This window comes from Protopterus annectens, chromosome 14.part0 (genome assembly GCF_019279795.1).
Source record: "Protopterus annectens isolate FY-2018-M chromosome 14.part0, PAN1.0, whole genome shotgun sequence".
Taxonomy (NCBI): Eukaryota; Metazoa; Chordata; order Ceratodontiformes; family Protopteridae; genus Protopterus; species Protopterus annectens.
The window spans coordinates 1,150,757,536-1,150,770,431 of NC_056748.1; positions in this window are offsets into that span (position 1 = coordinate 1,150,757,536).

Genomic DNA, 12,896 nt, shown 5'->3' on the forward strand with positions numbered 1-12,896 from the left:
GACAGAATCAATGTCCTCAAATGGAATTGGACATTTTGTATGCAGGTTTAGTATATCATAAGCACACACTTACTGGGATGCACACTTGGTCTCTGCCAAAGGACAGAAGAAAAGGAAAATTAGCTTGATGTTCTCTGTATTGTGAATATGTACTTAGGGTTATGCACAAGAAGGCAGCAAATATAATAAATACAAGGCGAGTGCAAAATTGGTTTTCATACCCAAGGTATAGGAAACAACCTGTTGAGACATAGGTGTAGATATTTATATAACAACTTCAAGCAAAAAATTAATTTTAACACGAAGATCAAAAGACCTTATAAATGGGAACTGGAGTAGCCCTTTAAAGTTCAAATTACAGTTTCTGAACAAAAACAAATCAGGAGGAGAGGGAATATCATGGCATAGTTTAACAATGAAATAAAACTACAGAGCATACAGCTTAAATGCTGAGCAAATGCTGCAGTCTAGGAGGCAAGGTTATTTGCAAACCAGTGATCTCACATATTTATTCCAGTCAATAGTGTACAACTGAACAGCTTTTATTTGGAAGGCCAAATTGTAGGTGAACTGTGGATTTTTCTTGTCCCATCAGTGCCCATACATAAGTAGAGGGTGGGGGACACAGTGCCCCATAATCAGGGGTGCAGGGACCCGGTCCACTGCACAATGAAAAATGTTCTGGTGAGATTTTTTTTTTAAATTTCTCAACACTGTTCACATTTGGGAGATTTTGCAATTTTACGAGTTGATGTCCATTTCTTTCACAGAGCCCTACAGTATGTACAGTCTGAGCGCTGAACTGGTACTGCAAAGCTTGCAGTCCAAATTCTGAAATGTAGCAGCATAGTTAAAGCGAGATGAAGAGGGCAGCTGCCGTGGGTGCCAAGTGTTAGGGGTTCCAGTCAGCAGATCCGATCGGTCTTCAGTGTCTACCAGCATTTAAAAATAAATACCCAAACTGCATTTGTGATCGGATGGTCTAAACGGAAGTAGGGCAGCACTGTGTGCATCAATCAGCACCAGCTGTTTGCTACCCCAGTTTAAAAAGAGAACATCTGAGAAGGGGAGGTGCCTTTTTTTCCCCAACTTTAAAGCAAAAAGGGCTTATGGAAGGATGGTCTAGTTCCACTTCACCCATACAAGGGACTCAAGTTCCATGTGGCAGGCCATAAAAGCCATTACAAAATACAAATCACTATCAGCTATATGTGGGGACAGCACAGAATTTCTGGAGAGGCTAATCATCTTCGACAGCAGGTTCGAGGAGAGGAACTGCTCAAGGCAGTGAAACTTCCAACAAGTCCAGAGGATGAAGTACTCAGACTAACCACAGAGGAGGCGAGGAAAATCCTGCAACAGGTCAACTCTAAGAAAGCTGCTAAACTGGAAAACATCCTGGGAAGGCTGTTAAAGAACTGTGCTGAACAACTAAGCACTGTATTCATGGATATTATTAACATTGCCCGTCTCCAAGCAAAACTACAGAAATGCTTCAAAAATACAAACATAATACCCCTGCCAAAGAAAGCACCACCCTCAAGCCTGATTAATTACAGACCAGTAGCCCTCATGTCCACGGTCATGAAAAGTTTTGAAAGACTGGCAAAAAAACACCAGTCAGCAAAACTACTAGTTGCACTCGGGCCCACTACAGTTTGCATACTGTGCCAATCGCTCCACGGCGGATGCCATCTCAGTTGCACATCTCACAATGGCGCACCTGGAGAATAAGGCCAGTTACATAAGGAAGCTGATTATTAACTTAAATTCAATATTCACAGTTACTCCACAACAGCTAATCGAGAAACGTTTCCATCCAGGCATCAGTAACCGCATGTGCAACTGGATACTGCACTTTCAGATCGAAAGACCACAAAAAGTACGTCTGGGCAAGAACTCCTCATGAAATATCACAATTAACACAGGAATACCCCAGGGATGTGTGGCGAGTCCACTATTGTTCACCATACTAACTCATGACTGTGTAGCCAGACTGAATACAAATCATGTCATCAAGTTATCAGATGACATCACAGTCGTGGGGCTCATCAGTAATGATAATGAAGGAGCATACAGGGAAGTGAATCTACTGACTGACTGGTTTGCTAGGTACAACCTTGATCTCAACATCAACAAAACCAAGGAAATCATAACAGACTTCAGGAGAACCCATCCAGCTCTTTCTACACTCATGATTAAGAGAGAGCGGGTGGAAATAACACAAAATTCCAGGGAGTCCACATTGCAGAGGACTTATCCTGGTCACTAATCAGTCACAGTCAAAACAGCCCACTAATGCCTTCATTTTCTGCTGAGGTTAAGGAAAGCTAATCTACCATCCTCCATCCTAATCACCTTCTACGGGGGGGGGGGGCATAGAAAGCATCCTAATGAACAACTTCATTGTGTGGTATGGGGGGGGGGTTCAGTTACAGATCAAAAAGCCCTACAGAGGGTGGTGAAGGTCTCAGAGAATAACAGGCTCCAAGTTCCGAGCAATACATGGTCTGTGTATGACACATTGCTACAACTGGGACATGAAAATAGCTAGTGATCCTACACACCCTGCCTATGGTCTGTTTATAGGCTTGTCATCTGGCAGATGATACCACAGCATGTGGTGTAAAACAGCCAGGTTCAGGAACAGTTTCTTCACACAGGCAATTGTTTCCAAAGATCAAGAACCTAATCTCAAGAATGTTATCAATGACCAGGTCTCATGTCTGTCAAGCCACTATGATGCAATAGAAAATTACGAGATGCTTGCTCATAATTATCTGTTTAAAATGTTGATCAAGTGCAGTATTTATCTGCTAGCTATTCTAACGTATCAGAAAATTAGTATGCAATAAATAAATGTGCAATAATCACTCAGCTGCTAAAAACTGTAGCCATAGTAATTTAAGAATAGTACGTAGTAAAAGAACAGTCTATCTTAACGTTAAATGTTATGTTATGTTGCCTGTATTATACGTAATCTGTATGTGCGTAATTGTCATCTCACTATTGAGCATGATGCATGCAATTTAATTTAGGTTGCCCTTGTGGAGTCTAAATGACAATATAGTTCACTTTGACTTTACATTTGAGGGAAGGTGTCAGATCAGTGGTTTGAACCTTGCACAAAAGAGCTGAATCAGAACAGCTGTACACTCATGCATTACATACTAGACCCTATAACATGAGAAATAAAAAGAAAAATGCAGAAAAGCACTCTGGGATAGTGAAAAAAGTATGTACGTACTTAATGAGGACTTGAATACGCAAGAAAATAAAATGGCTCCCCTTGGCTGCTAGCCACACCTATCAGCAGTGTCATCCGTCAAGGCGTGTAGAGTGATAAGCCCCAAACAATCAATACTTAAAATGCTAGATGAAGCAACTCGTGACCTTTTATTCTCCAAACTGCATAAAAAAGTAGTGATATGTGGAAAAGGAGAGGTGCTTTGAAATAGTTCACAATAAACTAAGCTGTAGAGGCAAGACCACTAAGTAAAAGAACAAATTCAGGTAACAGGGAAATGCAAAATGCCGAGGTAGTTAAATAATTGAAAACTACCAGAGTTATTTATCAGACCTATTTTTTTTTTATTTGCCAAAAGTACATAAAGAAAACAAAAACAAAAGGTAAATACGGTGGTTCTAAAAATATGCATATGCAACACTTGGGAAAATACCGATAGAGATGGATGAAAAACTATTTTTAGCAGAGGCAGAAAATAGCATTATTGAATTCAGAACAGAAAGAAACCACAATGCCAAGCAGGTTAAGAAGGAACGCCAGAAACTGTAAAGAGAAAGAGAAAAAGAAAGACCTAGTACAGTAAAAGCTGTAAGAGTGGACTGTGGGAATTAAGTGGCACTATATTGAATGTGAACATATGAAAATTTGTCAGCAGGGATAAAATGGTGCTCTTGGCTACCCATTTCACTTGTCCATTTTACAAAGTTGTTTTCCCTCTGCCTTTCCATTTAACACCCCTCACCAACAGCATCATCATTTCTACCTAAACAAAGCCTCCTTGAAACCTTCTGCTGCCCTTATTTATTTATCTTCCATTGACTGAGTTAGTTCCACTAGGCTAGTGGTCTCTTTTCAAGGGGGACCCCCAGGTGGTATTTGTATTACTAGGGAAATTTGGTCAGGGCATCAGGAAAATTCTGCTACTTGTTTTTTTTTTCGATAGCGCAGGTGAATATAAAAAGATCCATGGCACCTACCATCAAATTAGATGGGACCCAACACTTGATCAGGCAAAACATTCAAAGAATAATAAAAAAAGTGTGGGTAAAGTAAAATTTTTCATGTCGGTCTGATCTACCACTTCAAATTCAATGAGTAACGGTCAACAAAGAAGAATGAACACAACCAGTCACTAGTTTCTCTTCACCTCCAGTCTTGGGAAACATACATTTACGAAATTATGCATCAATCTGATCATCCTCCTCCTCTCCAGACTGCATACCTTTCAGGTGTTTTACTCTCTGTATCCTTTTCTTACCTATTTATTCATTCTTCATGCAAATCTCTGCACATTTTGCACTAACGATCTATACCACCGTGTAATTTCCATTAACTGCTTATATTGCAGCTTGGTTGTTATCAAGGCCACATACACAATAAAATGGATTCTGTTTGCCCAGATTCAACTTATTTCATGCATCGTCGCATTGCATTAACAGCCACGGTCTTTTCTCAGGACTGAACTATTCATTTTAAGTACAACATTAATCATAATATTATTTTTTCTTTGATTTAAAACAGTCAAAATCTTACTTGCCATAACTACACTAGTTTCTGTCCATCAGATATACATCTCTACATTTTTTTTTTCTTACAATGAGCAGAAATTAGAACCTTTTCATCTCTAACTAAACCTCTACTTGTCCACAGTTCCTTAGGGTACATTCCTACTTTGTCTTCTCTTCTCACCTAAAACTGACATAACCGCTACGTATTCAAGCATGCACTGATTGTAGTCTCGAGCACGTTCAGTGTCCGACTCAAATGATAAAGACAATAAGACTCTTCTAGAAGAAATTTTGCAAAACCGTATCTAGCCCCTAGAACTACAAGCATTTCATTGCAATACTGCTCTGATTTGGCCCATTATACTGGTATAATCACTTTTCTAGTATGAAAACCAGCAAGCACTGTACACTACTTTTCATAGGTCTTTACTTTTTCCTTTAAGCCAAGATCAACCACACAGTGCTTTGCCACAATAGTTGTAGGTGGATAGTGGCTCCATACACAAGTGAAGTTTTTCACTCAACAGTATTGTAAGACTAGTTTGCACCGATATGCATAGAACTGTGTGGCCCTGCTACCAACAGCTCATGTCTGCTCATTGCCATTTACAATCTCTCTCTATGCGTGTGTACGCGTGTCTGTATTTTTATATATACATTATATATATATATATATATATATATATATATATATATATATATATATATATATATATACACACACACACACACACACACACACACACACACACACACGTGGGTACAGATGTGTATATATTTGCATCCATCTTTATCTGCATCTATATATCTAATCTATATAGATATATCTCTGTTTCTATTATATATATATATATATATATATATATATATATATATATATATATATATATATGGATCACTATAACTTCACAGACAGTTCAAATCTCCGAAAACAGTATGGCCGAGACCATATCGCCGAAGATTTGAATTGCAGAAAAAGGAATAAAAACACAGAACAACTTATCTGCATGTTTTTGCAGGGAGGGAAGCCTCCTGCATACCCCACATCCCCTACAACTTAAATATAGCAACTCAATCGCACTACAGTGAGGAAAACAGCAAATCCCCGGTTCTGCACTGTATGGCAATCCCAATACACAATTGTCGGCAATTCAAATCTTCGGCAATATGGTCTCGGCCATATCGTCTTCGGATATTTGAAATTTAAACAATGTGATAGGGAGCCATATCTATGTGCGCATGTGTGTGCATATGTATACATGCAAAATAAAAAAACTAATGAAGGAAAAAACTAGAAAAACTAATTTCTGATTGGAGTGTTTTCGTTCTTTATTATTCGAACTTCATCAGAAATCGTTCAGTATTCAAATACGAGCAACTGAAAATTCTAAAGTACACAGCCTAAAATACGAGAGAAAGCTCCAGCCACAATGTTGATGTCATGAGCTATCTATTCTATTTGAGTAAACATTTTATGTTTAAATTACCTTTCAGTCCAGGGGGTGAGAGCACGCAGCCTGACTTGCCACTGTAGTTCCTTACCCTCAAGCAGGTTATTACCATCACCAAAAGGCAGAATAACTTTCTCAAGAACAGAAAAATTAAAACATGAAAACTGGGAACACAGTTATGCTTGGCTAAAGCATTTTTAAGTCAAGAGATTCTAATAGCTCTGCAATGTTCCTTTATTATGTCACTTAACTTACGAATAGTTTTACCAATGTAGAATGATCCACAGTATGAGCAAATTGCAATGCTGGGTATTGTATTTATTGTGTTTTATACTTCTCAAAGTTTTATTAATAAAGTTTGTTTGCTGTTCTGGTTTTTCCGTCGTTTCCTTTTATTTGGTTTTCTTTGAACATACCGAACTTGTCACTGTATTGCTACCTGTTTTTTTTTTGTTTCGTTTATTTTGACCGTCTATATTTTTTCATTGCCTGCAATGGATATGAACAAAACTGGCATTCCCTCTACCAGCGACATGCCTACCTGGACTCTATCAGTCTCAAACCTTGTTAACATCACAGTGAATCCCCTACTCACTTATCTACAGGTTGGATTTGAACAACATGTTACTCAAACTGAGCCAGGTATTGAAGTGCTACAACAATATTGTAATAAGTTACAGCATTTTGAACAAACTACCCTAGCCTTTAAATGTTTGCAATGGCAACATTTAAACTTCAATGTATATGTGCAGTGTAAGATTGTCCCTAGAGGCCTCAGGATACTTAAAATGACATCAGACCTCTATGCTTTGCCAGAGATGGTCTTAAAAATCGGTCACCCCTGGGATTTCGGCAACTGGCCAAGGCTCTTGCCACCCACATAGTGCCTTTTTAGGCAGTCTCGCAAGGACAAAATTCCTGGTGCAAGAACTCCATCCCAGAACAGCCTCAAAGCTTTACTGCTAAATGCTAAGTGTCTTAACATGAAATTGCAATCACTGGAAGCAGTTCTAACCTTGAAAGACCAACATCTGAGCAGTCACGGACACCTGGTTCAAGACTGTGGAGAGCACCCCAGCCATATTAGGCTACACCTCCTTCCACAAGTTCAGACCACAAACTGATGGGCTTGAAAACTAAAGGAGATGGTGTATGAATATTCTTTAAAGATAAATGCACCTCCAGATTGATTAGACAGCATTATTCCCAGGAGATACTTCAGGTGCAATTAACTGCTGGTAGGACACCTATTCAAGTCATTGCCAGCTACAGTACCCCCTCCATGAATCAGAACACCTACTCTGCCTATTTGGCTCTACTTGAGTCTATCAAGATGCATCCGAACACCATGGTTTTGGGTGACTAACTCATCCATTGACTGGGGAAATTACTTATGCACAAACTCACTTGCCCAAAGGTTCCTTGGCTTCATTAACTACAATGCCCTTGACCAGCTAGTTGACAACCCCACAAAAAGTGCCAACATCCTGGATCTTGTGTTTACCAATATGGGGGACCACTGTAGCACCCCCATTGTGAGGTCTTCCTTGGTGAGATCTGACTATAAATCAGTCTCATTCTAAGTTACTATCACACCTGACCTACCCCTAGCACCAACTAAACTAAAAAAACTTCTCCAAGCAAATTATAACCTCTTACAGGGTGGTATAAATAGCTTCACTGCATCTCTCCCCTCAGATGGAACTGGCAACTATGCAGACTTCTACAGAAATACTTTATACAAACACCTGAACAACTGCATTGACTCAGCCATACCTGATCAGACCAAAACAAGATCCTCAAGGAAGAGCAAACCTGTCTGGTGGACAACTGCTACTAACAGGCTTTACAATAAGAGGACACGAGACCTAAACTGAAAACTCTCCCTCGGCTTAAACAAGCAATCAAGACTTCTTGTGAAGTCCTCCAAAGCTAACTATGAATCCAAATTACCTTCAGCTAAGGACAACCATAAGGTTGTTCTTTAGTTACATCCATAACCTAAAAGGAAAGACCCAGATATGTGTGGAACTGATAGTTAATGATAACACATATACAGAGCCCATGGACATTGCTAATCTGTTAGCCAACAGGTTCTGAGAAAATTTCACTCCCTTGTCCCCACACTTACTGCAAAACATCTCTACCACCTGTCCTCTACCTTATATCTCTATAGAGCAGGTCATTAATGCCCTCTCTAAGGTCAAAAACACAGGACCCGATAACATCCCAAGCTGCATCCTACATGGGCTCAAACAAGAATTAGCAATGCCATTGTGTACTCTTTTCAATCATAGTCTAAAAACACTGGCTTCATCCCAGCTGAATGAAAAAAGGCCACTGTTATCCCCTTGCATAAAGGTGGTGCTTCCACTCAGCCTGGGAACTACAGACAGGTTACCCTGACTAGTCTCATCTGCAAGGCCATGGACAGAATCATCATGGACCTTATCAACAATTATATTCGTAACCTCCCAACACTTGACCCTACTCAGTTTGGATTTGTGAAAGGGAAATCATGCCCGTTAAAACCAGTGGACTTCTTTGAGACAGTCACCAAGGCCCTTTATGAGAGGACATGTGTATACAGCCTATCTAGACTTGGCCAAGCCCTTTGCCACTATCCCCCACTCATCCCATCTAGGTATCAACCCATATATCATTAGATGGGTTGCTAATTGGATCACTGATAGAACCCATGTAGAAGAGCCCACCTCAAAACAGCAGACATGTAACCAGTGGTATTCTACAGGTATCAGTCCTTGAAACTCTACTGTTTGGAATCTATTTCTCAGAAGTGCAAGTTAAAACTAAAGATCTGTAGTTGACAAAATTTTGCTGTTGACTGAAAACTGAGAGTGGTCATAGAATCTCAAAATGATGTCAACATCCTACAAGAGAGGCGGACACAAACAAATGATTGGTGCCAAAGTCATGGCCTTTAACCCAAGGCAAAAATGCATCATCATCCCTTTCATTAAGGGTGATGTTCCAGTTAACTACCATATCAACACCAGCACCCCAAGAATGCAGTCAGTGTGCGAGACCTGAGCACACAGGTTGACAACAACCTTCGCTTTCATCACCATGTCACCACAGTGGCAAGAAGGGCATTCTATATTACTCATCTCATAAGTAAGGGCATAGCCTCCAGAAAAAAAAGAAGTTATAATCTCCCTGTACTCTTCCCCTCATCAGGCCAATAACGGAGTACAATGCCCCTTTTGGTATGTACCCTTCCAAGCACTTGCAGCAATTGGAGAGACCACAAAGGTTCCTCATAAGGAAAATTCATGGTCTTCCTCATCTCTCCTATGAGAATTGTCGGAAATCACTGTCACTTTATTCTGTTTCATACAGACTGCTCAGAAGCCATCTCTGGCTTGCATACAAGGCAATCTTTGACCCAGTTTTATTGGAAATGTTGCACATCTGCAAGTCAAATGGCACACATTACTTGTTCTAATGGCCTTAACTGGTATGTGACATTAATAGAACCTGCTGGAGGAACAAATTTGTCTCCCAGAGGTTGCCACACTTTTGAACAGACTCCCACTTCATGTTAAGCAGAGCACCTCATTGGCTCTCTTCAAAAGCAATCTGGGCAATTGGATGGGTAACCATAAATTCACCCCAGGGGGTCCACCAATGTCCCTCTTGGACAGGGGTGATAGATGCTGATCTTGGAAATAAGGGTAAAACTTGGCTAGGCTCTTAAGGGCCCTAGGGTCATTAGCCTATTAACCTCCTATGATCATACAGGGACAAGTATCCTGACACTACATCGTTGGCAACTCGTATACTTAAGTTGCTCATTTTGCTATATTGAATGGCTGCTGGCATTTTTTTTTTTGAACCAATGGAACTACAGTTGAAAACTGAGGTGGAATTATTATACGTGGATCATCTTACCAACATCAGACTCAATGAGCACTCTAACCTTTTATAAGAGACACTCAAACAGAATCATTGCCTGCAAGAAGAGACTTAAAAAAAAAAAAAAAAAAGATTCAACCATGGATGGTAGTAATGTACTGGCCCTAGACCCTCTGAATTTTTCCCTACTCTGAACAGCCACTACTACTGTCAGAACCTCCGCTGAGGCAGAAAAACCCAGGGAACAAAAATGTTCAGAACATCTACCACCATCCAATAACAAGGAGTCAGATGAAAATGTGATGAGCATGGTATTTAACATTTCTAATACATTTAAAATACAGATGAACTGTTTTATCTAAAGGGCTCATATTTGTCCCAGCCCAACAGATGGACCTAACACAAGCAGTTATAGACCTTAAACAATTCACTAGGATGCTGAATTTAAAAGTTTTATTTTGTAACAATGATAGCATTCCTTGTGACTTTAAAAGAACAAATGTGTTCATATCACAGCAGAACCATATCTTAGCTTTTGAACAAGCTCTAGATTAGAACATGAGCTATATTGACTCCGTAAATAACTTAATTCTGACAAGTTTTATAACCTAACTAAAGAACAGTTCAAAGCTCTTAAAACTAACTGAAAGAACTGGTCATAAAAAGTGCTGACAACAGTGGAGGAATTGTGGTGATGGACAGTCTATTATATTCAATATATGCAGCAACTTTTTGAAGAGTATAAATAGACATGATCTCAATTTAATAACTTCAAACATTATGCACATTTTGGAAGGTATTCACATAGAACAACATATCACCATAGAGTTGCTACAATATTTCAAAACTGATAATGCTAAAGGTACCCATTATCCATGGCATACCAAAAACACAAATCCATCACCTCACCGCCCATTCAGCCAATCATTTCTTCTTGTGGACGGGCCACGGAGCAAATTATCAAATTTACTTTCAGTCTGGTATCCAAATATTTTATCAGGTACTAGCACCATTCTTAAGGACACGACTGACTTTTTACATCAGCTCTCCCTGTGGTCAACTCGCAATACTGACAATGACTTTTTTTTTTTTTTTTTTTTAAACACTGGACATGGACTCTGTTTACGGTCATTCCATATGACATTGGCATTAAATCTATCAATCAAAGACTATCTTCTTGAATTTTCAGATTATTCACCAGCCCAAATAGATGTTATCTGTAACTTATTATCTGTGGTTTTAACCAACGATGTATTCCTTTTTCAAAGTCAACCCTATAAGCAGGTCAAGGGCGTAGAGGTTGGTACCCTGGTTGCAAACACTTATGTCAACATTGTGATGCAACAACGGGAAATAGTTTATATTTCATAACAACCATTATGCTCACAAAAATTATGCTTTGTTGACGACCTCTCTTTCATTTGGACAGACATATAATCTGAATTTCATGAATTTGAGCTGTACATCTCTAACACTATCAACTTCTTATGTTATTAAAAAGTGAAATACCAGCCTCCCAAATTCACTATTTGGACATAACCCTTAATAAACTTACATCTGGGATATAGAAACTACACTCCATAAGAAATCTGTCAAGAAGAATACATACTTAGAACTAATATGCATCCTAGGAGCCTCCTTAAATATACAATACTATAGTCAGAAATCTATTAATGAAGGTAGCTAGACTAAACACTTACCATAACACCATGCTTATACAAATGCAGACTATGGCTAATGACTTTGCCAATAGGGGTTATAAAATCAGTCATATTACCACCATAAAAATGTCATCTTAATCAGATGCAGACTATAAACCCCTTTTATATATTTCACATAAGAACTTAATGCACAATGTAAGCGAACACCTAGATGCAGATATACCCTTACATACAATTTGAATACTTCCATTAAATTATTCGCAAGTATTGGCCTATTCTAATGGTTATTCCACAGCGTAGTAATGTTTTAGATGAAACACAGTTTTAGTCATAAGAAGTGTCAATCTTAAGAATAAACTTTGTTACAGGAACAGCAGTTTACTTTTCCATCCTTTAATAACAACAAGAAAGGGACTTAGATGCAACAGTTGTGTTTATTACACTGACATATACACTAACAAACGCATCCCGCATCCTGTAAGTGGAAAGAATTTCACTCTATGCGCTTATGGGAATTGCACCTCTACTAATCTGACTTATGCCACATGCTGCAAATGTGATGCATATTATATAGGGATGATCAACAGGAAATTAAAGCGAGACTAGGGTGACATCTCACAGATATAAACAGGAACACCCTGACTAATGCTTTATGTAAACACAAAGGGCACAGATTGTACTCGCACTAAGTTTGCAATTCTGAAAGCACCAGCAACACCTTTAAGAGGGAGCAGCTTAAAAGTATTCGCTGAATATGAAGAACTCAAATGGATTTTCAGGTTTGGGGTGCATATTACCCCTGGTCTTAATGACATGGTAACTTTAAAGCCTTCAAGTTAAACAGCATCATGTGACTTATCAGTATAAACTGACTCTGCTCTGGTTATTTGTATCTACCTGATGAAACCTTTATGGTGAAAGTATATTTTGATACTTGTGTTTTGTTTTTATTCTGTTTTGTACTTCTCAAAGTTTTATTAAAAGTTTGTTTGTGGTTCTGTTTTTTCCATTCATTTGTTTTATTTGCTTTTCTTGGAACATGCCAGACTTATCACTGCACTGATGGTTCTTTTGACTGCAATATAACAAAGCTGTACTGATTTTTTTGCTATTTTCCATTCATTGCTACTTTAAAAGAGCCAGGTCAGTACAC